Source organism: Anser anser, assembly GCF_964211835.1.
Source record: "Anser anser genome assembly, chromosome: 2".
NCBI lineage: Eukaryota > Metazoa > Chordata > Aves > Anseriformes > Anatidae > Anser > Anser anser.
The window spans coordinates 39,986,908-40,013,582 of NC_139721.1; the positions used below are offsets into that span (position 1 = coordinate 39,986,908).

Genomic DNA, 26,675 nt, shown 5'->3' on the forward strand with positions numbered 1-26,675 from the left:
CTTCACAGAATTACTCTTTAAACTAATCACTGTTCAGAGATTTCTCTTCATGTACCAATAGTCATAAATGCTCTAATTCAATCGCTTTGCAGAACACATCTCAATAAAAGAAATATTTCTATTAGCATTACAAAAGGCAACCAGTAAAATTACTCCAATGCACAGGCTCAAAATTTCACATGAAAGCAATATTCCCGCACAAATACACTCTATTTTTGTACTAAATCCACTCTAATGACATTTTGTAATCTGACGGCTCTCCCACTGGAGTACACACAATATTAATGAAGGCGAGATCAAATTAAACTGATGACATGATTAACAGTATTCATTTCATGCATGACTGTGTTTTACCGGAGAGATAAAGACCTGAAAGTAATTACCACGAAGTAAAACTCCTCCACCGACCTCTCCGCTCGCGGCTAGCAGTCCTTAAGCACTGATGTTTTATAACAAAGACCAATGCCTTTCATCCGCGGGCTTGCTTTTACGCTACGAGCCGAGCACCTCTACCGTTGCGTGCACACAGTACCTCTGTATCTATGTCTGTAATGCAGCACGAAGATGACTGGGGAAACCTATCAAACCGGCAGGCAGCAGCCTCGCCCGCCAATAAGAGCCGGGCACATGCAGGATCCAGCACATGCTCGCTGCGGCTCCCACCCGGCCAGCCCAGCGCTGCTTAGCGGGCTGCTAAGCTAATTATAGCTGCCTGCCCTAGCGCCGAGCTGCTCAGCCACCCTGCTCGGGGACCTACGGCGCGGGCACGTCGCACCTGCCAGCCGAAAGCGTTGGGATTCGGGGCTGTTAGTCAGCCAGGTGCAGGAAAATAATAATAATAATAATTCCTGTGCATCGCTGTTTTGGCTTTTCGCCCCCTACCCCAAAAACGTTTGCCTCTGAGAAGGGGTTGTATCCGTCTCTGAAAAAAAGGATATATTTAGGAGTGTGCTTTCAGAGCTGACCACTTGTGGTTTGCTGGATCTATTGGAGTGAGAGAACACAACGTAGTAGTGGACTCTATCAGTAGGGATTCTTGTTTTAAATGCACACATTACCAATGTAATACACACAGTAGGTCTCAGACTGATTTATTTACTGTAGTTCACAATCTACAAGGCAGACCTTTGACCAGCAAGGTACTAAATGCAGGCTTTCAGTGCACAGTAGCCCTACAGAAGTCAACAGGACCACCTCTGTCCTTTACATTCACACGTGGGCAGATATTCAGATGACCTGAGGGCTTGTGTGTGCACTGGCACATGAAGTCCTAACAGCTTTCACGAGGCTTTGGTGGAAATGCCAAGGAAATTTTTGCCATTATGCAAAACAACTGAACTCGTTTGGAAAACACTTTCAGCAAGCCAACACTCCTTAGAAGTATGGGGAACTTATTCAAGTAAATCTTACATGCATCTTATAAATATGCAAGTCCACAAAAGTAAGGAATGTTTTGATCTAAGAGACCATTGCATACTAGAAAGATGCCAACAGCTTCTACAGTTATTCAGGAAACAAAGTATTGGGTAAATAAGAATGAAAAGAAGACACAAGCACTGCAATTTAGTATTCCTGAGCAGTATATTACCATAAATCTTCTTTCTGATCAGCACAACAAAATTCAGAAGTTTCCTGTTCCTCTATGGTTCATATATTACCTTGTTCAATAGTGGCCAAATGGTTTCTAAACTTCACTGTCAGGATGGAAATACACAGTTGGTTTTTCTAAAGTGCCAGGTAGCTAAGCTGCCTCTCATAAGATACAGTAGATTTTTCAGGATTGATATTGCCATACTATCATCATAGTACAGAATTAGGTGTATATAATTTTAAAACACATTGTTAAGATGTTCCACTACGTTACACATAAAACATATCCATAAACATTACACTTACAAGATCCACTGCAATAATGAGTTTCTACATGCCCACGCTGGCATTTTTTCCCATTCTTTTATCAGCACCATACAGTATCAGGTACAGTCCAAGTACATGATATTAAAGGTTGTTCATAAACATTTATGTATCGTATTTTTACTTCAGTACAAAAATTATGTTTGCTACTGCATAAAACGTTACCAATGGAACAAGACTTCCATGTGGTAACAGTGCAAGACCGTATTTATTGATAATATGCAAATAGCTGTGTCACAGCTTTCTTAATCTGCCAGGGAAATTGCTCATAAAAAGAATCATTCTGTGCTAGATGCAGACTTCATTTCTATATGAAAAATATTCTCAAAGCTATATATTGCGAGAAATAAAAATGAAATGCAGGAAGAGTGACATTTTGCCCCTTGAGTCAACTTTCAGTCAACATTAAGTTTTGTGTTGCAATAAACTAAGGAGTTTATTTTATTAAGTCTTCCTTTTCGGATTACATCATCTAAGGAGCTCATCAATTTTTATAAACCGTGCTTCTTTAAAACTCTGTGGAATATTCCAAGTTTCTCAGCAGCATGGCTTGAATCCAGAAAACTATATATTTCATGAATAACAGCAGGGGGCTGTTACACACAGGTTAAAAACTTAATTTAAAGAGAGTTCAGGAGATGTGAATCCCAGTGAAGAAGATTGACAGTTCTTAGACGATCAGATCTATAATGACTTTTCTAACAACATTTTGCCAAAGGTACTAACAGGGGAACGGGCCTAAGAGTCTTGACCCCAGCCCTCTGATCCAGCTTATGGGGCTACTCCTGTATGGTAAGCAACGACAGACACACAAAAGTCATTCTCTAAAGTCATTCTTTAAATCTAATCCACATCCACAGACCACCAAGCCACCTTATGACAGGTGACAAAGAGACCCAGAGTCCTTAAAGAGAAATTAAATAAGTTTCAGCTGCACGTCCCCTGCTGGCCCAGCAGCTCCCCGGGCCCTCACAGATGGCTCCTGCACAGGCCCAGCCTCCTGCCTCCTTCCCATGAGCTGCTGGCTCTGAAAGAAAATACAAACAGTGTTCTTTTTTAAGCTGTGAACTGTAGTTGGGGGTCAGCCCTACCACATCCAACGTGACATGGCAGCTCAGGGTCCTCCAATACAGTGCTTCCTGGTTGACAATTGCAAATCTGGTATTTCAAGAGACACCGATTTTCCGTTCTGCAGCACAATGAACGCTCACTAAACCTCTGTGGTTAGCTTAAAAGGCCAGCTATAATAGTCTGAATTTCTGTATCTATTCTGTCAGTCACTTCTACCTCCTCGGACAATCTAGAGGGAAAAGGAGGTGCAGGGAATAGCACCTCGGGTCTGATGTTTGGAGCCTGCGGTGGTTGACGAGGGCAAAGGCGGTCAGCTAAAACCCCTGCCGAGCACAAGGCAGAGCTCTGCCAACCTCCTCACCGCCCGTGGTGACCGCACACAAGTGCCTGGATCACACGCAGGACCTGTGACAGGATACGGCCATGAGTACGCATGCCAGCTAGGGAGGCTGGGAGAGGTTTCCTGAGGACACCGTAACAAGAGGCTTCGCAGCCCCAGCAAATCTCTGTTGGAAGTGAGCAAGTTGTGAAAGGTAGGCGAGTTGGCCAATATTCGGCAGGCTTTCATAGAAAGCAAAAGCTTGTCCCTGGCACAAAAGATCCATCTGGGCTGAACTTCGAGTTTCCTGCTCCTCCGCATGGAAACAGAAGGGCTCTACAATGTTTTTAGAAATGAAAAGCAAGGTAGGCTTTTTCCGGCCCCGTTCTTGACAGAACGGTTTCAATCAACAGTTTCCAAAACCATATGGTCCAATGCAGATGCCCATCACGGAGGGGAGAAGAGAGGAAAACCTATGGACAGGATGAACTGATATGAAACCAAAACCAAATCTTAGAACTGAAAATTGCCTAGCTTGCATATTAATAAATTTTACACGTCATTTAGGCACTTCTAAGTGAGTTAACAGATGGATGTCTATTTTGGGAACAAAACTTTTTCTGTGCTGTGAGAGCTTTTTTTAAGTACTTAAACGTACAGTGGTTTCAACTCAGAAATATTTTAAAATAAAAAAAAAATCTGATGTGCCTTATGACTGAACACGTTTCACTCCGGATAATAGTTAACTTTTGACTTAAAAAAAATACCAAATATTGCTTGGAAACTGCTACAGCATTTACTTAAACGGGTTTTGCAAAATATAGTAAGCATATGGAATGAAAATGAGTTGAGTAAAAACGTTGTTGAATCAACATGCTGCATTTCTAAAGGCAACAGTGTGTGTATTTCCAAGCTGTAGCCTTGGGAGGTTGAACTGAACCAATTACTCTAATGAATATTTTACTTGGCTTGGTGCATTCATTAGACTTTTAGAAGAAATCAAGCTAAACCATCCCATGGTTATGTATACATAACAAACAACAACAACAAAATCTTAAGATTCACGTATGTTGGTATTTTTTTTTGCATTTAGACGGATTAAATGATGTAGGGTTAATTTTTTCTTTCACAAATTTTTCTAGATTTCAATTTTGATTTTCAGAAATATTTATCTAGCATTATTTTCTTTTTCTTGGGGAAACTACCTTTTTGACTTCACAGTAGTTACTTGGTGTGTCCTCTCCCTTCTCAGCAAGTGCTTGAAGTTTGGGCAGTCTGCAGGCTGGTGGTAAATGCACCACGAACACCATCATCATTCATGGAGGGAAATAAAACACAGGCCTAGTGTTTGCCAAGTAAACCTTTCTCAGGAAGTCACAAATATCAGATCAGCCTTCAGGTTTGGCACTCAGTGTAGAAAAAGATATGTTCATTTTAAGGAGCACAAGGATATTTTATGAATTGATCCTAATTTGAACCTGGTAAGAAAGCAGTTACCTGTACATGTGTGCATGCACATACACAGAAATGGTACTGATCACGTTTCAGAGTTAGTAAGCTAACATCCAACTTTAGGGCTGATTCTCTTTTCAAATATGCTGATTATATCCCTAAGCATCCTAGACTGCTGCTTTAGGTACTTAATAACAGGTAGAGAAGTCCCAATAACAAAACAGGGATTCTCTGCAGGACACCAGACTGATTTAAAAACAACTTTTTTTTTTTTAATAGCATTCATTTCTTCCTCAAAAAAAAAAAAAACAAGCGAATAACCCCCCCCCCTCCCACACACACACCCTAAAGACCATCACCATCCCTCACCTCCGCAGATGTACACATTGGCAGTATCCTCACTGAAAACCCGGCTGACCAAAATGAAGACATCAATCTGCCACTACCACCTCTGAGAACCACGGGAGGAGCAGTCAAGCTGTCAGTAAGGTGTGTTTCATCCTGCCACTGATGGATGCTTCCAGCACACACTGTAGGATCTAAAGTGAAGCCTGTTGGAAGTTTACTACTCTGAGCACTTACACTTTGCCCACACAACCAGACATGGGAGAATGCAGATGTTAGTATTGTTCTGGTTGCACCCTAAGAACACAGAAATCCCAAATTCAAATGATAGATCATTTATAGGCTTCATGTCATCACCCTGAAATACATTTCCTGTCACACACGCCACTCCGGCATCTCCATGCCAATATCAAGCTTTCATTTCTCCCCAAGATCCTTCCACTTCTCCTTCATTGTAATGTTTTCTTCCAACTCTACACCATATTTCTGCAATTACATCAAACTACACAAACATCCTTCGTGTCCTTTTCTCTTTCCACTCCACTTATATTTCTCTACTTTTCCTCACAGCTGGGTCCATTAATTCCCCTTTCTCTGATCAGAGATGCAGTATGAACTGTTAATTTTGAAGTACTACACATTTGTGAGCACAACCAAGACTTTTAGAAGACTAACATGTGCCTCTTAACCACCACTTCATGACTTCTGTCAGGCTGGCTAGATGGCCATGAAGCTGGTGAACCACAGAAATGGACCACACTGCTCATCAATAATAAGGCAAGCACAAAAATAGTCCTAAATAGTGGATCCATATAGCGTATGCTTGACTTCCATAAAAACAATGATCACGACCCCAGCGAGCCAAAAGCTGTAAAATATATTACAGAAATAGCCTCTGCCTTCAACAGTCAAGTGAAAGTGATGCATTAGCAGAAAATAACAAACAGGTTTAAAAAAAATAAATTGTGACTGATTGTAAGATTCTGAAGTCGTAACACGAGGTATAATGGTAGCAAAAGTCAATTGCTCAAAAGGTTAAAACTACAATGAAACAGGCCACAAGAGGGCTTCATAAGTGGGGATACGTCTTTTGTACTCAGAGTGGAAAACAGGGATCCCAAGAATATCATTTAAGCCATAAAGCTGACACACAAGTACAGACCTGTTCCTGGATTTTCCTCATTGGAAGTACAGAAGGAGAAAAAACAAGCATGCACTACAGTAAGTGCACTCCAGCACCTCCGCAGTATTATTCTTTATCACAACCGCAGGCACTTTCTTCTCCATTTCTATTCAGTATCTTCTTCACTATGACTGGCTTACTGCAATCTGTGACACAATCCGATGCTGAGCATACCTAATCAAGACATCTATAGCTTGGCCCAGGAAAACTTTAAATGCAAGTCTTCCATCAGAGGACAGGTGTAATTTTTCAAAAATGCTATGTTGCAAACAGCGCAACAGCTGAAGAACAAGGCGCAGCGTTCCTTCCTTTGAAGGAAAAATTGTCAGACTTGCTCACTTCTGTAATTAAGGACGTTATTTCCAATTCTGGGTAGAAAGTGCAACTTTGTGGCTTTCTTTGATCTTCTGTGATGACAATGAAGACCTATCAAGCTCTCTAGAGCCCATTGTTTTGGTCTTTTTATTCTTCAAAGACTGTTTTCCGCTCTCTTACATCTCCCTACACAAGAAGGTGTTTATGTTGAGCTGCAAGACACAACTAGAAAGCAAGTCAAGGTGCGACTGTCAGAACATGAAGCGGTTCTTCGCAGACACTAGAGCGTGCAGGCTCCCACTCGAAAACCGCCCCGCTGCCAGTGAGTTCGCTGGGAGCTGAGACGGAAAACCTTTGAGACTTCATGTCTCCGGTCCCCACCCATAATCCAGAGTTTCAGAGCAACTCTCAGATCCCAGAACTGTACGCAAGAGCTGAAGATATTCAGCACAATGAATCCCAGACAAAAACTAGCTTCGTATGCAATGGCATTGGTTATCATTTCAAGGCTAATGAGTCTGAAGACAGCCTACTAAACTTCAAGCCTTTTTAGTACAGCGTAAAATAAATTTAGATTTCAATCTTAGAAAGATTGTTAATTTAATGACTAGAAATTGTATCCATATAAAACCAACAAGTGTGACTTTGTACAGAACCCAGTCTCACAGTCTTCATACAAGAAACCAGAAGCATTTTGCTGGCACAGATGAAGAAGCCTCTCCAGGAAGAGAGGCTTAATTATTTAATGGAGCAAGGCAAAAAGCCCTTGTATGAATAACTCTTCAGGACTTATTCCATACAATGTTCCTGAACATGAGTGCACTTATACCTTGGGCAGCTTATAGGCCTAGCAGCTGGAAGTTTGTGGGGCAGATAAGATCTCAGACCCTGCTTCCACGACTGCTTGTGGCTTTTAGCCAGTGCTCTAATGTAAAACGTGCAAAGAATTCACATAACTATGGTTATGAAAAATTAGTATAAATGAAGACAGATGAATGCCCAACCCTAAAGCCTGGAGACTCGCACCCCTTGTTTTCTCCCCCTCCCTGACCACTGAACAGACGCTCCTCTTCCAGCACAGCTCTCCACCTAAAATGAGGGGACAGTGATGATCCCGTCACAACCAGCACAGGGGCTGCCGGCAGAGAACGCTCCTAAAAAGATGGCAAATGCACATCAGGGGAACTCTGCAACATCCTGGGGACAAATCACTTACCGGTCTGCCTTCTCAAACTCTTCCCAGCCAGAACAGCAGGCATTTTCTTCACCTTCCCCTCCCAGGCCTGCAGGCAAAAAATGTTGCTCCATGTCCTTGAAGCACATGTCAGCATGGCATACGAACCTCATTCAAGTCACTTGCTCTAACATTACCGCCATCAGTACTATTCAGGTGGCCATCCAGAGACTCATCCTCAGCTGGGGAGTCCCAAACCAAATGGTGCCTTTTATCCCTTTATCCCAGCTGCAAGTCCCCAGTGCTTCCAGGATAAGTTTCTAAAAGCACAGGCATTGTGATCTTCAGTCTTACATTTAAAAAACAAAAAACACAAACCAAACAGAAAACACCACCACCACCACAAAAAACCTTTGACACCCTGGCACTGTAACTTATCATTGCTGACTACACATCACTTTAGTGGGTATTTATTTTTTTTTGGCATGAATTTATGTCAACATAAGATTAGGCACAATGCAGGCTGATGGTTACAGGTCTTCATGCAGCATCTTCCCTAATATTGTACACTCTAAAGGATGGCAATTTTTTTTTTAGATCATTTGTTTCCTGCTTCCTCAAGCGGATGATGTCTCAGTGGTAAGTCTGAGAATCCCAAACATGCCAGAGGTGGAAAGGGAAGTCAATAATCCTGTAATAATATAACTTTTTTTTTTTCTCCCTGTAAAAATTAGGTAGAAAACCACTGGAAAATAAAATCAAAAGGCAAGTGGTCAAAATTAAATTAAGTCAGAACTGGAGCTTTCAGTCACTCTCAAACATACGTGTTCTGCATGCTCTGTAATAATGTAGTCTTTAGCCGAACAAGAAAGTCCTTCCATGCTCCCCAAACGTCCCCTTTAACCAGGGTCTAAAAAAGAAATTGCTTCAAAGCTAATCGGCAAATAAAACAGACATTGATATTTTCAAAGCAAATTCCAGCTGGCTGTAGTCAAAACACAAGCAGCATAACCACAGTAAAAGGGCTGCTGGAGAAGGGAAACATGAGGAAATTTCTTGGTTGCGTAAGCGTTTAACATTTACTTCGCTGTACGTAGTATTCATGTTTATAACAAATTTATGTATGACAAAAAAAACATCATTTCTGTACTCAGCTGCACGGCCACATGCAATCCTACCAGATCCCACTCACTAACGTAAATATCCTTACTTGGAGGGACCAAAGGGAAGCAATGTAAATAACCCTACACACAGGACAGTTTTCATACTGAGCCGTCCAGCACACAAGTTACAGTGTACACATGCCTAACCTGAAAAATCTAATCATTTGTCTCATTTAAAGTATTCAAGTTTCTCTGAGTACTTACAACCACACCATTTATATAATTCTGTATCTGTTTCATTAAAAACAAATTGAAATAGCTCTGAAATATTGACGCTCAGAAGACTTTAGAAAGCTCATTTTCTCTTTAGGCACTTACAATATAATCATTTCTTGTGAAAAATTAGTACAGTACTTCAGGAAACAGTAGCTTCTACTATTGCTTTGTATCTCAGCAATAAAATGAGACAATCACATTAAATCTATGAACACTTTTTTTTTAATTCTACTTTATAAGTCAGTGTAAAAATTGACTAGATTCAGAAGTCTCTACTCATTCAGCATGTGGGATTTAAATTAACGTTCACAGATCTGAGCATGCATAAAGGAGATGTCCAAAAATTATCTTTCACTTTTTGCAGTAATTACATTTTTTTTGGCCTCTGTATACATACTTCAGCTTCAACAGAAGAGAGCAGCTGGAGTAAGATCAGAGACTCCAAGTCTTCCATTGTATACTAGAGTATCTCACATCAAGTAAATAAAAATACGAGAGGAAGAAGTATCAAACTGTGCTAACTGGGAATACGTAAAATGGACTGGTGATTTTAAAAAAAAGTTATCTGTAGAATATGCTGGCAGTGGAAGAGATGCATAGATACACTTGAGAAGTTTGTTATGTCTAAAAATCCCAGAACAACAAAAGCAAAAGGAAAATGGAAAAAGCACATGTCCAAAAGAAGAAGAGGGCGACTAAATCCACACCTAAGAAGTATCAGGAGGCACAGAACTCCAGAAAACAAAGCATGCCTTCCAGCTGACAGTACCTCTTCACTCACCTCATCAACTTGCAAAGCCTGCTGGAGGCAAATCTACAAAATTTGTGAGGAAAACCAAAAAAAAGTTACTGTTGAATACATTACTTGCATCTTGCTACTACAACCTCAGGGGAATGTACCCATAACTACTTACGTACAAAATTATCAATACTAGATCCTTCCCAGCAACAAACCCAAGCAGCAGTTCGTATTTGCTAGCTGTACTTCTAGCAGTGTGGATGTAGCTTTTTCTTTTCCTTCTCCTCTTTACACAGATAAACAGTTTTAATTCTCATAGTCTTCAAGGCAGCCAGATGGAAAAACAGTATTGATTTCTTGTCTGAACCCCTGCAAGCCAGCACTTGGATCTAATGAGCTAAAAAGGCAGACATCCCGACCCATGGTTAAGTACTGCCGTCTGTAGCACACAGCATTTCCTCAACGAACGAGGAAAGTAGTTAAGGCTGGGGTCTGGAAATCTCTGATCTATCTTTTACGAACTAAAACCATGTTCTTAAATTAACTGGTTCCCATTTTCTCTGGGAGTTTCACTTGCATCACTTCGTTGTGCATTTCTTAGGGTTCAGACAGCCTGAATCAAACCCCCCTGGGACCATCATCTTGGCAATGCCCAACCAGCAGAACGAAGGTACCACTGGAGCTAGCCCGTATCAGGGACACCACAACCAGGGCAGAGCCCACAGCAAGTAGCAGAAGGAAGGCACCTCTTTTTAAGAAAAGTATCACCTCCAACTTGAAAGTGTTGCCTGCTGGCAGGTGGGGTTATGTACCTTGTGTTTAAAGGTACTGTGTAAGAAGCTAGAGGACCTGTTCTCCACATCCCCTGACCATCAGCAGAAAGAGCCTTTGAAGAGCCTGAAGCGGTTGTACTCATGAGAACACTTGGGAACGCTTCCCAGGTTGTTTGGGGTTTTTGATTTTCTAAACACTGACGAAACTCACTGTAGCTTCCAACTGAGAAAATTAAGATAGAAACAAGGATAAGAAGCTAGAACAAAGCTAAATATAGGTATAGTTACCTGATGCTTTAGATAACTGGTGAGTCATTCAAGTACTTGCACTAGAATTAAAGCATTTGAAAATTAAAGGGTGCTGGTGCTCAATCTATAGAAGAATGGAAAGCTATATTACATGCATAGCCAGGCTTCACCTTACAGGCCTTAGTGCTTCTCAAGATTACCCGTATTTTATGCTACAAGACAAATCCATTTTGTTCTTTACACAAAGTTCTTTAACACAAGGAGTACCATTAATTTGAAGAGACTCAAAATATTAAGCTAACGAGATATGAAGTAATCATCATCCAGGACTCTATATAAACACTTTCTTCTGCTTCCCTTAACACTGAAATTTAAAACCTTGCCTGTGACTAAAGTAGGTGAGTAAGAGAACTAACTTGGCAAAGATCATAAGCAATCATTCAAGAAAAATGTGATCTAATACTTGTAATTTGAAATTATCTTGCAATCTGACTTACAAAATAAAGAAAACAAAAATATCATTCAGATGAGTCAACATTTTCATTACAGGCTGCCTATCATAGTGAAAACTCAAGTGAACGAGCATTGCAAAAGAACGTGTTCTTATAGAAATGGGTTATCAAGATGTAACTTGAAACAGTCACAAATTAAGCATGGGGTATATAGGTTTATCCATTCCTTTGAACCTATCTGGTCTTATTAGTAGAACACCGAGGAGAAAGACAATGTAAATATTAGAAAGCTCAACAGAGGACAAAACCCCTGCAGGAATAATCCACAGGTAACAGAAAACTTCATCTAGAATTGATGTGAATATATCAAGCTTGGATATGAGAATAATTAAGTTTTAATGCCAAGCAATTCTGGGCAGAGATAACTTAAATCACACTGAAGTGACTGAATAGTTTTTGGCTGAGGTCACTTATCTAAGGCTTGCTCTCTGCTTAAACAGTTCACCAGAGTGCTTCTTATCACATACTGTTCGTGTGACACATGAGAAAATACTTTCACTCCTCTGGAGGCTTACAGCACCTAATCTAATATAAGTTACAAATTGTGGCTGCGGCAGGCAGCAGCACTAAGAGAGAGTGAGTCATTTTTTATTTTTTTTTTATTTTTAAGCACTATTAAACAGATCTATGCATAAACACGTCTCTTCCTTGAAAACACCTTATAGATCAGAAAATTATTTTGAAGATGTTGGCATGTACAAACCAGGGAAGGCTGATTTAGGTGGCAGATTATGCATTTATCTAGCATAAGCATTTATGCTTATTAAGTCCATTAAGAACCCTGTTATTAAGGAGTTTATTAACTGCTAGGATAACAAGCTCTTCTAATGCAACGGCAGGAGGACTCGGGGACAATGATGAAAAATGAAGTCAACTACCACTGAGTTCAATGAAAAAATGATTTTCTATTCTTTGCATGCTACAGAATTCATACAAATCAGACAGCCTGGTACTAGGTTCTTGGGAAAAAAATAAGCAGGGTTTATTTTCATTCAACACAACGTCTAAGAAACTCCAAAAAAATCAAAACAATTAAAAATATACCAAGATGAAGCAAACTATTTCAACAGGCCTGAGTGGAAACATTTTGTCTTATCACACAGCAGGTAATTCTGGATGACTTACCATGATAAGCACCATGACATCAGCAGCCCTACAGAAGAATAAGGCCTATCTCGACAAGCTACGTTCGGTGGAATAATGCTACTTCTGGCAAGCTGGGCAACAGCCCCAGAACTGGCAACCACGGTTGTAAAATTGCAGTAAGTCCACTTAAGACTCCCTATGTAACATGTATGGAGAGCTTTCCTCCTCCATGAGGAGCTCCTTCCAGAGCAGAGAACGAGGAACCCCAGCTTTCTGAGCAGCTCAATGCCCCATATTGATACAGGTCAGCACTAACCAGGGCTAAGTGAAAAATCCACAGCAGGCATTTAATGCTTGAGATTAGCACACAATTGATTAACGTGACCTACTGGCCCCATTTTTGTTTGTTTGTGGTTTTTTGGTTTTTACATCAAGTCCATTATGCGACTAAGTCTGGTAGATGCAATAGTAGGGTTATGCCACCTAATGCCTTAAATCCGTAAACTTTCCCACTCTGGCATAGCCCCCAAAAGATTATGGTTTTAAAAAAAAATATTTGATTCACCACAGAAGTTAAATTCCTTTACAATGGAGATAACATTCACTGTGTTCAAAAAAAGAGAGGGAGAGGAAGCTAATTAGTCCTCCTTTTAAAATTCTCACAAACTCCAGAATTTTATTTTGTTTATTGCTCTTTCAGGGAAGTAATAAAATCATATACCTAGTATTTTAATATTGTGTTTCTGCAACCATTGTAACTGACAAGTTTCATCATCTCCGAAAATGTATCCACTAAGGAAACAACATGAACTTCTGGTTAGCTTGTTCATTTACTAGGGGAGTGCCATGGGTGGAAGATTTGTGCATCTCTTATGACAATAAATACTACAATAGTCAAGCTGAAGAAAAAAGCTTCAGAAAAATAGAGCTTATAACTCATCCTGAGTCATTTCTGCATATCAGCAGGGACTAGTCTATAGTAGCCAGGTGCTTATCAAGCTATTGAATTTTTAAAAAGAGTTCAGTTTAGGAAAAACAATCATACAAAAGAGGCAATCCACACCCCTCTCCCCCCGAAGTAACTTCCTCTAGAAAAAACTAACTGCAGAAATTCAGGCCTCTACAAGAAGATGCACAAGCCACAGAACGGCTTTACATGGGATGTGCTCCAGCAGCAAGAATCCTGGAGCCACCCTAGGGGGTGAGGCAAAGCTCCAGACAGGGACCCCCACACGAGTGCTCCAAGATTTTCCCACCCGTCACTGTTTTCTTCACCACCCTGGTTTGGAGAAAACTAATGAAGTGTAGGATATGACTTTTTTTTTTGGGAGGGCAGGATTTTTCTGCCTTTGTATCGCCTTAATTAGGTCAGAGCTCCAACACAACCAGGCGGAAAAGGCAAAGACCACAAGGTGATCCTCCTAGCACTGTGGGGCACCTTAAGATTTGAAGGCCATGTACAATGCAGGAGAAACCCAGCTGGGAAGTAGAGTTTGTTTTTTCTTTCTGCATTTGATGACCTTCACATGACAACTCCGAGAAAATAAGAAGTACTGAACCCAGGAACTGCAGCAAGGGCCTAACTAAAGCCCATAAATATCTCAAAGAAGTGGATTGATGTTGACAAAAGCTTATGCAATCCAAATAGCAGACAGACCTTGACTGTGCAGAGCTCCTTGGATATGACTTCACAGCAAAGAGGCTTTCTTGTAGTTCTAGGACTCTGATTATGTAACAGATATATAGAGATATGTTTGTCTTCATACTATTCACTGACCTTTCTCCGTATCACAGTGAGCTTTACACTCTTCTTTTTCCATCATCAACCTCAGGCCACATTATAGTTGACCCACAGCACAATAATATGGCTGGGTCTGAAATCCTTCAAGGGTAAATAGGCAGACACCAAACAAAAAAGCTGAAGGAAATGATTCTTTCTTTCCCTGCTAGAATGATCTTATTAGATCTTGTCCCTTCCTTCTCTCTGCTTCTTGCAACCTTCCCTGTCTTTGTATGCTGGCCCGCCTGTTGCCAAAAAGGACAGCCCATTTTGGCTCATTCTTTACCTGTCAGAAATGCCCTGCTGGGCTCTCTTATAAACCCTCCACAGCCCTATACCCATCCTCTTTTCTGGTGTTTCTGCAACACTAACCGTGCTGCAAAGACCGCAATTCAGTGAACCCCATCTCTTTCAACTGCTTTACCTCCACAGGCTGTCCAAGCCCGGCTCGCTCTCTAGCTTCCTCTCTCCACCAACCTTGCTGCAATGCTCTGTCCTGAGCACACTGTGGTGTCCCTCCTTCCTTGCTGTGGCACCACGTACCTGTGCTGCCATTCGCCCACTCCCCTCTTGCCCAAAGCCTGTTTTTCCTCCGCTAAGGCACCAACCAACCTGCGTGCCTCAATCTACCCCTCACTTGTGTGCCTTTACCAAGCAGCCTCCAAACACGGCTCAGCAAACTCAGCCTCACTGTCAGACACTTTCTACCATCACCTCCCCTCTTCCAGGGCAAGATGTTTTTCTTCTACTACTCCTGTCAACATCGCCTCCCTCAACGCACAACTGCTTTGCTCCTGAGGGCCACCATATAGGTATTTTTGATAATTCTTTGTTAGGTTTGAAAATGCATGCCCCTTATCCCCACCTCAAGTATAACGTTTTCGAACAATTTTGACAGCAAAAATAACTAAGGGTACGTGAAAAACTGGAAAGATAAACTGCAACATATACTTGCAAAACATATATTGGGCTTTACTAGTCCAGAACCCTTCCTTAGCACCGATTTTTCTAGATAATGTCAATGCAGTATGTTTATCTCTAGACTCATAAAACATTTCACATGATGAGACATAGGAAATTTTCAGTTCAGATGAAGACAATCACTACAGAAGTGGGAGAAGAGCTGAAGCAATTTATAAATGTGACCAAAATAGTTACTACAGAGAAAAGACAAGAAATTATTTTGAAAAGGAAAAGCTCCTACATCAACAAAATTATGCTGGTCCCAGTCTTTTTTCCTATTTTCCTAAGATGTCTTGCTATAAGTTAGGAGTGTGCACAGATGAGCCTTTCTGACGACACAAAGCTGCAAGGAATCATCAAGACGGAGAAGGACTGAAGTACCTACTGCACTAGAAGAAACAAGTAATCTCATGAGTTAGAGTAGCAGAAATGGAAGGAATCGCAGTAGCATAAAGTGCAAGGTCAGGCACTTTCACAACAGTCATCAAAAACTCTGCTAAAAACCAGCATTCATCTGCTGGAAATATGAAAAGAATAAAGACCATGTGCACGTCAGTCTCAAATGAGTGTAAGCTGCTGTTATGATGCAGTCTGTGATGGAGGTCTTGGGCAAAGGTTATCCCAGGAAGAGAACAGCGTAATATGTGCTCAAATTTCAGTAAGCTGGAGATAGGCAATCTTTTTCTCACAGAAACAGAGTTAAAAGAACAGCAAGACATTTAACCCAGAAACAGTCGAAAAATAGAAAACCACTATAATTTTAAAGATGCTTCACCAACTACTCCAATACAATCGGTAGAAATACTTCAGCAGACAATCAAGAGGAGAGCTTGCACCTTTCAGAGGTGCACACCAAATGAAAACCATGTTGCCAAGAAAACATGATTTATTCACCAACATTTCTCCTTTCAATCAGCAGGGATACCACTGTTTGAAACGCAGACTGGAGGAAACAGCCATCCATTTTGAGGAACAAGATTTTTACTGCTCACAGAAAACAGAGCCTGATCACATATGTAACACATAATATAACACATTACCTGCAGTATAACCCGTAAAATGAGTAAAGCACCAGTGAACTGATGCCTCAATATTCTTTCTCATAGGAGCACAGTCTTATTTTTGTATCATATAACATAGCTGCAACACAGTGCAAGAAAAGCTCAAGCCAGCAGAGGGAGGCAGCTGCTCTCCAGGACACACATCCTTCACATTCCCCGATGCACAGTAGGAAGCCAACGAGTTTGTTTTTGTGGAAGTGAACTCACCCCTCAGCCATTGTGTAAATGTGGCTTTAAATCAAGCTGTAATTAGATTTTGCTGTATTTAACAAAACCCCTCTTGTTGCTCCTCTTTTCCAACTCTAGACAGGAAATAAATGCATTCGTGAAAGAAAAAAGGGGAAAAAAAAAGTTTATGCCTCTTCCCTGAGCATGTTCTGGCACGCATGCAAAAGTAAGTACAAAGCATAAAACAATAAACTCAACAGGACACTCAGTCTTCACATTACACAGGAACACAGAGACCTCTTGCATTGGTCCACTCTTAAACTTTAGCTTCTTTTTTATCAATATTCTCCTTCACCACATTAACCTTGTTAAAAGATACTAACAAGTCAAACACTTGGAGTCAAGCTTTTCTTCATAAATTTAATTAACTTGGCAGAAAACACAAATGGAAATCTTCTGCTAAAAACTCAGGCAAAATAAGACTGCCACGTATTCATTTTAGGATGGATCTTTTCTTTCCCTCTTATTTTAACTATTTTGATCGCAGCACTCCCGTTTTTTAACCAAACAGCTTTATTTCCATCACAATCGTTGTACAGGCCAATACCCTAAAATTTAACTATGTTAAATCAAATCCATGTTACTGCAATACACGTTGCACAAGCTGGTTTTATTTTGTTGATTGTAGTTCTTTATGGTCTAAACTGTGTATTTCCACTGCAGTTTACATTGCCATAGGAGTAAGTGCATAGCAAATGAAGTTGAGTTTACTCAGAATAATGAACAGTTTCTATAGTTTTTTTGTTTTGACTCCAAAGCTCTCAAACTAGTTTATGGTGGCGGTTGCAGCAGTGAATACAATGGCAAACTGGTGCAAGCAAGTCAAGAGGACATGCCCAAGGCCACGCCGCAAGTTAGCTGCTAATCAAAGAACAAAAAGTTTCTGCTCTTAATCTAGACCCAAGAAAGCTTCTTCCCGTGAGTCAAAATGTACTGATAACTATCTGGTCTTTGAAAAGTTTTAGATTCCTTAGAAGAAAGGAAAAGAGACCAAATGCTAATTACTTACTTACATGCATACAAACGTTGCTTAGGATTTATTTACAGACGTTACTCATTTTTAGGACAGCTGGAAAAGCATGCCTCTTCAAAACAAACTGATTTCAAGAACATGTGCTCTAATGCCCTAATTCTCTATAAATCTTCTATTATGCTGCAAGTTTTAAGAAAGCTAAGGCAGGTTTAGAGAACTCAAACAATAACTTCATTCTGAAATCAGAAATTCTCTTCATGCATCTAATTTTGAAAAACACCAGGGCTAGGGAGTTTGTCGGGTGTCAGAATAATTTTCCTTTCTAAACAAAATGAGGCTTGGAGAAAGCAGCTAAAATGGTTAAGGTTATGGAGATAACATGACAAGAGCCTAAAAATAGAATGAACAAGGTAAAAAACTATATTCAATTATTAAAGATACATACTTGTATGCATTTAGATTTGCATGGATATATTTTAGAACAAGCTACAACTTTGGCATGGAAATCTTTATCACAGAAGTTGGTAAGACCAATATTTTAGCAAGATTCCAAGAGCTAGATATTCATACAGCAATTATATTATTGAACACGAATTATTAAACTGATTGGTTTGAAGTTTAATCTCCAAACAAAAAAGATTAAGGTAAATATTGGGAGCAGATTATCCTCCTACACCTGCAGGAGATCTCTTACATTTGTTTTTGAAATACCTGATGCTAGCTCTTCCTGGAGGCAGGAACATGAAGTTTGGTTCAGTTTCAATCCAAACTGACAATTCAGAAATTCATATTATATGCACAGAAATTCTGCTTCTGAAACTGTAAACGAGCTGAGGAAAAGATCACAGGAATTTAGGATTCTAATCTTTACTGTATCTCTACTTTTATAAAACATGTTAAAGTGAAACATCCCACATTAAAGAAATGCAAGTTTACCATTGCCAAACAGACTAGGTGGACACGTATTTTCACCTTCTTTGACCCACAAAAAGCAAGAGCATTTTTCTTCCCCTGGAAGTCTGTAAATTGGCACAGAAGGGCAATAATCCACAACTGCATGAAACACTATTAATATTAATGTCTTCCAAGCCAACATTTCAGAAAAAAAAATCTGGGGAGAAATCCAAAAAGGCACATGGCCAATGGTATGGGGCCATAACAAGGAAAGGGAAGTTTCTATACTAGCTCCTAAAGTGGAAGCATACAATAGGATTAGCCTTATCTTATTTAAGTTTTTTAACAACAGGTCTGCATCCTCCAGGCAGTTTTCTGCTTGCAGGAGGACTCAGATTCTGAGTAGGAGTCACTCTTACAATGAAGCAGCAATACCTATGCTTGGCAGAGCTGGAAGCACGAGGACAACATCAACAGCAAGAACAGTGATTCACGTTTGACTTCAGAGAAAAAAAAAAAACAAAATTTCAGGCTAGATAAAAATTCTTCTTTTTCCATACTCAAAGCAGCTTAAAGACTACAGTTTTTATAGGTCATGCCCTGTACTTTTTGATTTATATGTAGGATGGTAAGATTATAAAGTGGCTTCCACTATGGCATTTCAATTCAGATTATTCTCCACATAATAATTACTGCCTTTCTTCTCATCACTTACATACTGTTTTGCTAGTCTGAGAATGTTTTGTATTTATTCATTTCTGAAAAGGTTTTTTAATCCCTTCAAAGTACCAGAGTCCTAAGCGGAGCTAATCTCATGCTCCATGAACTTTAGTGCAAACGCTATAAGCATTTCTTTTTTTTTTTTTTCCTTAACAACTTCATTTTATATGGGAATACAGCGTTACTACTGTAACCAAGCAAAGCAAATATGCTGCAGTAAACGTAAACTTTATTCAAAGTGTAGCTTTAAAAGTGTTATGGCATATTTCAGCCTGGACTGCCAGTGTTAGTACAGGGGAAAAGGCAAAACGAGAACTAAATGACAGACCTTTCATGTCAACAAGAATTTTAGAACAGTTAAACCGGAAACCTATGGACTAAACATACTGCCAAAATGTGTCAACCTGCTTGTCGAAGCCAACTGCATTTCAGTTGCAAATGGATAGTTTAAGTAGAATTGGTTGAAACTACTGGGAAAAAAGAAAAGGAGGGTTTGGAAGGGTGGGGGGAATTATGCCTCTTTCTTCTTCTCAAGATTCAGGTGTTGCTCCTTGTAACGCTCTATTTTTAAAGAGTATTGGTGGGCAATACCCCTGGTAATTTGATATTTTGTAACACAAGACAAAATTTGCAGAAGAGCAGCCAGGGAGAAATTGATGACTGAACAAACACTGAAGATCCAGCTTTGTCACAGCTATTAAGTAAGGCTAATACTGAGGCATTTTGTCGGTCTTCAGGAAGCATTTCAGAAAATAATTTAGGCTGTTCAAAATTTCTTGGTAATATCTGATATCTAGAAGTCTCTTTATTATGTCTAAGCAAGCAGATACTGGATATAAGCTGTCCTTATGTTTATACAAAGCATAACAATCACACTGTCTCTGTATGCTCCTCCATACTACTTTCAAAAAAACTTTCATAGCAAAAGATACGTTCAATATGTCTTAAAAATTCAGTATTTATACCAGAACTGCTCTGTTTTTCAAAAAATCTACAAGAATGTTTAAAATTGTACTGAAATTCAGGCCTGTAGATCTGATGTTTTCACTGTTTCCTCTAGATAAGCATAATCCAATTTATAAATTTTAAGGATTTATGTACTTCTACTAAGTCTCGTGTGGTAGTCTTTTCAAAGAAAAAAACAACTGTCAGCAACAGTGCTGTCCATCTTAATTGTGTTCATTATCACACATTCTCCATCCTCTCAAGAAAAAAATAAATAAATTCCAAAAAACTCAACCCAAGACTCTTGTACAATTTCAAACCGCATCTTCCTCTTCACTACCACGCACCCTGAGCCAGCCCAGAAAGAAGGACCTCAAGCCTACCTGTCATCTTTGGCTGCTCTAGCGAAGGCCTACATAAATCACCTGGTTCAATTCCTCTACAGCATCTCCTCATGCTGTTTACTCACCATGAGATTGATAAGTATATGGGAGAGAAAAATGATTAGAGAATTGAAACCTGCGTTAAAGTTACTAGAGAAATGGAATTAGTAACAAGCAAACAAACAAAAAGTACTTCCGGAAAGTAATTATCTAGTCATGATTTTCCTTCTGGTAGTTATGACCACAGGGACCACCACCGGCAAGAGTCTTCCATAGGTAATACATACACCACTAGGGGAAAAAAGCACCGTCAGGGATCCCGTCCTAAAGGCTACTTTAGAAAAGAATTTCTGCCAGAAGTAAAATGCTTAAACAAGACAAACCCCACTGGGGAAGAAAATAAGGGAAACATCAACTGCCTCTTATAGGACAGAGTTTATTTAAAGTCCAAGCAGAGTCAGTGAGGGCAGAGGGGAACAGAAAAGGAAATAAAGGCATAGAAGTTGTTTACTATGAAAATCTGCACTGCTTGTTTCACTTCTTTGGGGGAAAAAAAAATCTATTGTAAGAACATTTTTGGACTGAGCCAAAACAACAGTGTTGCATTTTGCCTCCTCTGGCAGGAAAAAAAAAAGCATTTAATGATCAGAGCTTCTTCTGTACTAAGTGGAAAATTATGCTACCCCTTAACACTTCATTTGAATGAAGGTCTGCTTTTTGGTTTTGCCTTTTTTGCGTGGAAAAAGGCCCCACAGACAGGCACACATTGGCACACATCGCATATACACAGAGCTGTACTTTAATTCAGGAAATGCAAAAAGTAACTGAACAATTTGAAAAAAAAATCATAAGCAGACTGAACTTGCTATTTTGAAATTCCAATCTAGCGTTAATGGCAGTAAATCAGAGAAAAAGCTATGAATAAAATCCAACACCATAATATCTCAGAGATACAGCGATGCCTGAATAAATCAAAATCATCAGTTTTGGTTTGCGGTACAGAAGTTTACATTCGAATGCAGCTGGATTGCAGTCAACTAGCCAGCTCCCATAACAGCACCTTCAAGCTGTATTGATTTCTACAGAAGGAAAGGCACCATAAATCTGCTGGAACAGCATTGCGTCATCCTCTTGGTTGGCTTTAAGAAGTAAATTAAATGTTTTCCATTAGCATGGTAAAGAAGCTATACAATTTTGTTTTTATTTCGGATACGGTCTCAAGTTACGGAACACTTGAGCTAGCTCTGCGGCAAGGACTACATGTTTCACGTTTGTAAAGCCAGCAATTCATGCTTATGTGAAACCAGATGTGTATACTGCATGGTTCCCAGGGCCGTGGATTATTTTAAAATATGTTGTTGTCGATTAAAAAGGAGAATCCGCTTCTCAGTAAATCATGGAGCACGCCGAAAGAAAAACAACATGTTCTTGCAGAGAAGAGAGGAGAGGGGGAGAACAAAGGGGTGGGAGCAGAGGAAAACTTAGAGGAAAAAACAGCAGTGCTGCAATGTAACAAAGAATAACACAGTTCTGAGAAGCAATAAGCATAATATTACTTGAGGTAACAAGAACACCTTGATCAATTATTCATATAATTTACACCAACAGCTGCATCAATGAAAAAAAAAACCAGGGGAAACAGAAAATCTTCCCAGCTAGAAAGTGCCCTTGATTTTCACCAGAACATTTGGCTATCTCCTGTCATGTGTTTCTGGTTATCAACACACCCCTCCAACAAAGGGAAACAAGAGAGACAGAAAGACAGAACAAACTGATTCTCTGGAGGTAGTAACAGCCTTCAAGGCTGCCTTTCAGTCTGTAGGCTGTGCATCACCAAGAGCTTACGGCACTTTACACTTCTGTGCATGAATCATCACCACCAGCACCCCGCTTAAGTACATTCACGCACCCCATACCATTATGCAAATACCTTCCGTGAGTCCTTACGCTCTCAAATGTGTAAAACTGCACTTTTTACATAATATTCAGAAGAAACACTGATTTATTTATTTATTTATTTATTTTAAGTTCATGGTTATCTCAGCTTCTATTGTTTCGTGTAGTCCTACGGTAAATGTAACAAAGGGAAACATCAAGGAGAGAATTTTTTTTTTCCCCTCCCATTTGAAATCACTGTATAGTTACTGTTTTTTCTGCTCTGTCAAAGTTTCAATACAACATCCTCAGTTGTTCAAGATGACCTTGCTGATAGACTGAAGAAGCTCAGTGAAATTGAACTTAAAGCCATGAGAAGCAGAGAGAAAGGGAATGGATTAAGAAAGGGCTCAGCTGGCCTCACCAAACTTGGTGGTCTTACTGCCAGGCATGTACAACACATCTCATGAGGGAAGGTTATGGGGTGAAATGCTGACTGTACTAATGGGAAAACTCACACTGAGTTTGGTTTTATTCCATTAATGTTAGGATGATGAACTTTTGGTCTAGTTCAGAGCCCTAATTCAGAAAAAGATCAATAAAGCATTAACAGGAAAAATCTGCAATTCTTCTCAAATGAATCAAGTAATATTCATTTATGGAACCTTCCAACTAAGAAGTTAACACCATGCATAACCTATTTTAAAACTGCAGAAGTTAGAAGACCTTTAGAAGGACCTACATTTAATTTTGACGAATTCTGTGGAAAATGTTCCTACTACCTTTTTTTTTTTTCCAACCAATCTTCTACATAAAGTTCAATTAATCTCATCAGTATAAAAAGCCTATGCATGTATCACCACCACATTCAAGATCCTGGCTATTTAATAAAACCATAATTTAGTAAAATGCCCTAAAGTGCCTGTATCTGTACTGCTGTCTGTAGGTTCAACCAAGTTCTTGGGGTCACATTTTGTCTTCACCCATACGCATTTTGCCCTTTACAAGCGAGAGTGAGTTCTAGATGACCAAATGAAGAAATAATTATAGTGCTGGTAAACAGAAATTCATCACATGCAAACCTCATTCTTCTGCTGTTGCTGGAGACATCTGAAAGTGCTTCCATATTTTTGTGGCCGCTCAAAGTGAAGTTCGAAATGCAGCAATTAAAGAGGGATACATTTCTAAAAACTGAGCACACTGTAGAGCTCTGGAAGTCTGTTTCTTTGTCAACATCAAACCACAGATATATCTTTCTACTGATATTGTAAGGAATTATTTCTGTTTCTAACCTACAATGCACTGTGTTGTTGTTTCTATTCTACCCCCCCACCTTTTGCTATGACAACATACGTACCAAGCAGCAATCCACATAAGAAGGAAAATGCTCAGAGATGCATTGGTGTGCTTATTTAGTAAGGAGGGGGGGGGAAATATCCTTTTCTTGAAAATCACATCGACCACTTCAGATTGCTTGAAAAATGAATCTCTTTACCTTGATGTAAAATTCCTGAGCTCCTGCTAAATCTGCCTGGTCTGCTTGGAGGTCTTCACCTTTAGCAGAGGTCTCCCAGGGGAGGCAGGTCTCTTCACCCTGGAGCTCCCGGCGGCTCCTTGCAGCAGTGCCTGGCGACACAGCAACAGGGAAGGAAGGCTTTTAGCTTCATCATCATCATGTCATCAAAGCCAGTTTTAGGGCAGCCAACACGCCTCCCCTTAGGTTCAATCCACTGGCTTAAACAACAGAAGCATTAACTCTGGAAATTAGATGTACTTTGATTTTTATTTTCCCTTTTTTTGGGGGGGGCGGTTGGGGGTAGGGAGAAGGCTGCAAAGAGGTGGCTAGTGATACCAGATGGGCATCCAGCCAGCTGCAGATGTTCTCTCTCGTTTCTAAGTCCCAACAGCAGAATCTCCAAGCTCTGCAATTGTAACAGACAACCTACGGGCAGGTATAAATTCTCGGCTTCTCATGCCATGATTTTCCCACACTGGAACTGCTCAGAGACATGCTTCAGGAATGGTTCAGAGCAATGAGCACAAGCGGTGAGACATCTTCTCAGGGGATTTGCTGAGTGCTGTGCAGCTGCAGGCAAGAAATCCAGCCTGCCCACCACCTTACCTCCTTGCCCATGACTTCCACCCAGCTGAGGGAACAGCGCTTGTTAAATACATACTCCAACACACTTTATTTCACTCAGAAAAAAAAAATAAAAATCGAAGTCCTCCATCTCCATCATCACACGGGAAGAATAACAGACTACCTTCCTCAAATGAACGTCTATTAAAAGCTGTTTCTTATATGCAAAACAGCCATACAAAATTTACAAGGTACAGGATATGACCTAAATCTCTGTTTAGGTTTATGTTCTTTTTCCTCAACATGCCACTTGAGGTAAGACCAGCTCTAACTGTAACACACTTAAAAAAAGAAGCACTGAAGCACCTGAGTTTTCTGGAGTTTGGCTTTATTTCACAGTTATGTGCTCAAGCACCTTTACTGGCAAAGCAGATGGCACAGCAGCTTCTTTTAATCAAGTATCTCAGAGCTTCTCCAAATGACGTTAATTTTCCAAACAGTGGTATTCACAGCAACAGGCCTGCAATCAGGCTGCAGTTACGATGAAGCAAAGAATTCCTTTCCTAAAAATGTCAGAAATATTTGTAGAAACTATTTAAGCACAAATCCAAAGAAACAGTCGTCTCACACAGTCAACACACAAAAGAAGCAGCAATATTTGCCAGTCAACTACTTCATGTTTCCCAACCGCCAGTATTTAGGAAATCTGCTTGAGTTTGGGTCTTGATATTCATACACCTAAGAAGAGGGGTTCATTTGCTTGCAAGCATCTCTGTGTTGGGCAGGTGGATGGGACCTAGCACAACTTGCCTTGAAGATTTGCTGCTATCGAAACAGCAGTACAACAGAACTGAGCAAAAACAAAGGGAATTCAGGGACAGATGGGTACCTTCTGGAAGTGCTTATAAATTAGAAGAAATAAGACAAACATGAAGGCATGAGCATCATTATGACTACTCAATTATTGTGGGGATACTGTAGTATTGTTATTCCGGTATTTGGTAAAAGAAGAAAAAAATAAATGTACTTTAAGATCTTAAAAGAGATGGTGTGAGAGGGGGAAAAAAAAGCTTCCCAACCTTGTCTTGTCTAGTCCAACAAATCCCAAATAAATATTATTAAAAACACATTCCTATTTTATTATTACAAATTATTCTGATAGTCCAAGCTACCATATTTCAAGCAATAGCTCTGAACTGACATTGTACAGTCCCAAAACTGAAGCAACTTCGCAGGGAAAAGAACAGAGCAGCTCATAGTCTAAGATCCACCTAAGTTCATATTTGACTTATGGTGAAGAAAGAGGGGAAGAAAAAAAGGGAGCACAGCCTTACTTTCACAGGTAGTGAATCTGTTCCAGCTATATTTCTTTACCAACAGCTCCAGCGAGTTCAAGTACACTTGCTTTTACCTCCAAGTCAAGTGACAGCTATTACACCTACCAAGTGGTCTTGGCAGGACAGAAGACACCTCCAAAATCCCTAGGAGGCACTGCTTAAAAGAAAACCATGACAAAATTTTACAGAAAAATTTTGTCTTGTTGTGTAGGGAATAGCTTCACAGATTAATTCCCCCATTTCTGCCCTGCTGAAGTCAGAGCTCTTTGCTTTCTGCTCCTCTGGCAAGTGATGGTCTCTGTGTTAGAGTCTGCAACGAATATGGATTGCAGCTCCCAGTTTACATCTGTTGCTGGTAACGTTACAGTCTCCTGCAGGAAATACACATCCTGGACTTTAAAATATATTAATTTTTAAAAAATAAGGTATGGTATGAGTGCATGCATGTGCACGCACATGCACAGATAAATTCACGAAGTATCTCCAGAGTTACCAGTCAACAGCTTCTGAGATACTCAGAACTGCACTAAGGAATATTTTTATGAAATTTGTTTTGTATTTATAGACTGCATCTCAAGTTTCAGCCTTCAGCCAACAAGCTGGAGCCTTTCATGACACATGCTGTTTCCTGCTTCACTGTCCAATATCAACAAGTTTTTGGACTTCCTTTCTAAAAAAGAATTTTCAACCTCATTTGCTATGTTCCTCTCTTCTTTCATTCTCTTGCTAAGTATGAAATCAAAGTTTTAGTACTTACAAAAATACACGTCTCAAGAAGAGAAGCCAAACCTAATTCAGAAGGATCCGTGAATGCATGAATGGACTTCTTATTCGAACAATCCCAAAGGCACCTACTTAAACCTTCAAACCTCACTCGAGTCTACCCTGAGGTTTCCATAATCCAAACTAAAGGCTTTAAAAATGT

The 26,675-nt window shown here is 39.9% G+C and overlaps 1 protein-coding gene across 11 annotated transcripts in view; it reads right to left on the reverse strand.

Annotated features, from left to right (window-relative positions):
* Window positions 1–26,675, reverse strand: part of FAM110B (family with sequence similarity 110 member B) — a 108,485-nt gene that overhangs the window by 55,407 nt on the left and 26,403 nt on the right. For 4 of the 11 annotated variants that reach the window (XM_083823418.1, XM_083823430.1, XM_083823429.1 and 1 more), the window contains exon 2: window positions 23,829–23,959. The exons of 3 other annotated variants lie outside the window; for them this stretch is intronic. The gene's annotated coding sequence lies outside the window, so the exon portion shown is untranslated. Of the gene's footprint in view, window positions 1–369; window positions 2,920–23,828; window positions 23,960–24,779; window positions 26,421–26,675 lie in introns of those variants that run through there. 4 more of the 11 variants (XM_083823424.1, XM_083823426.1, XM_083823427.1 and 1 more) reach the window with 4 other exon arrangements.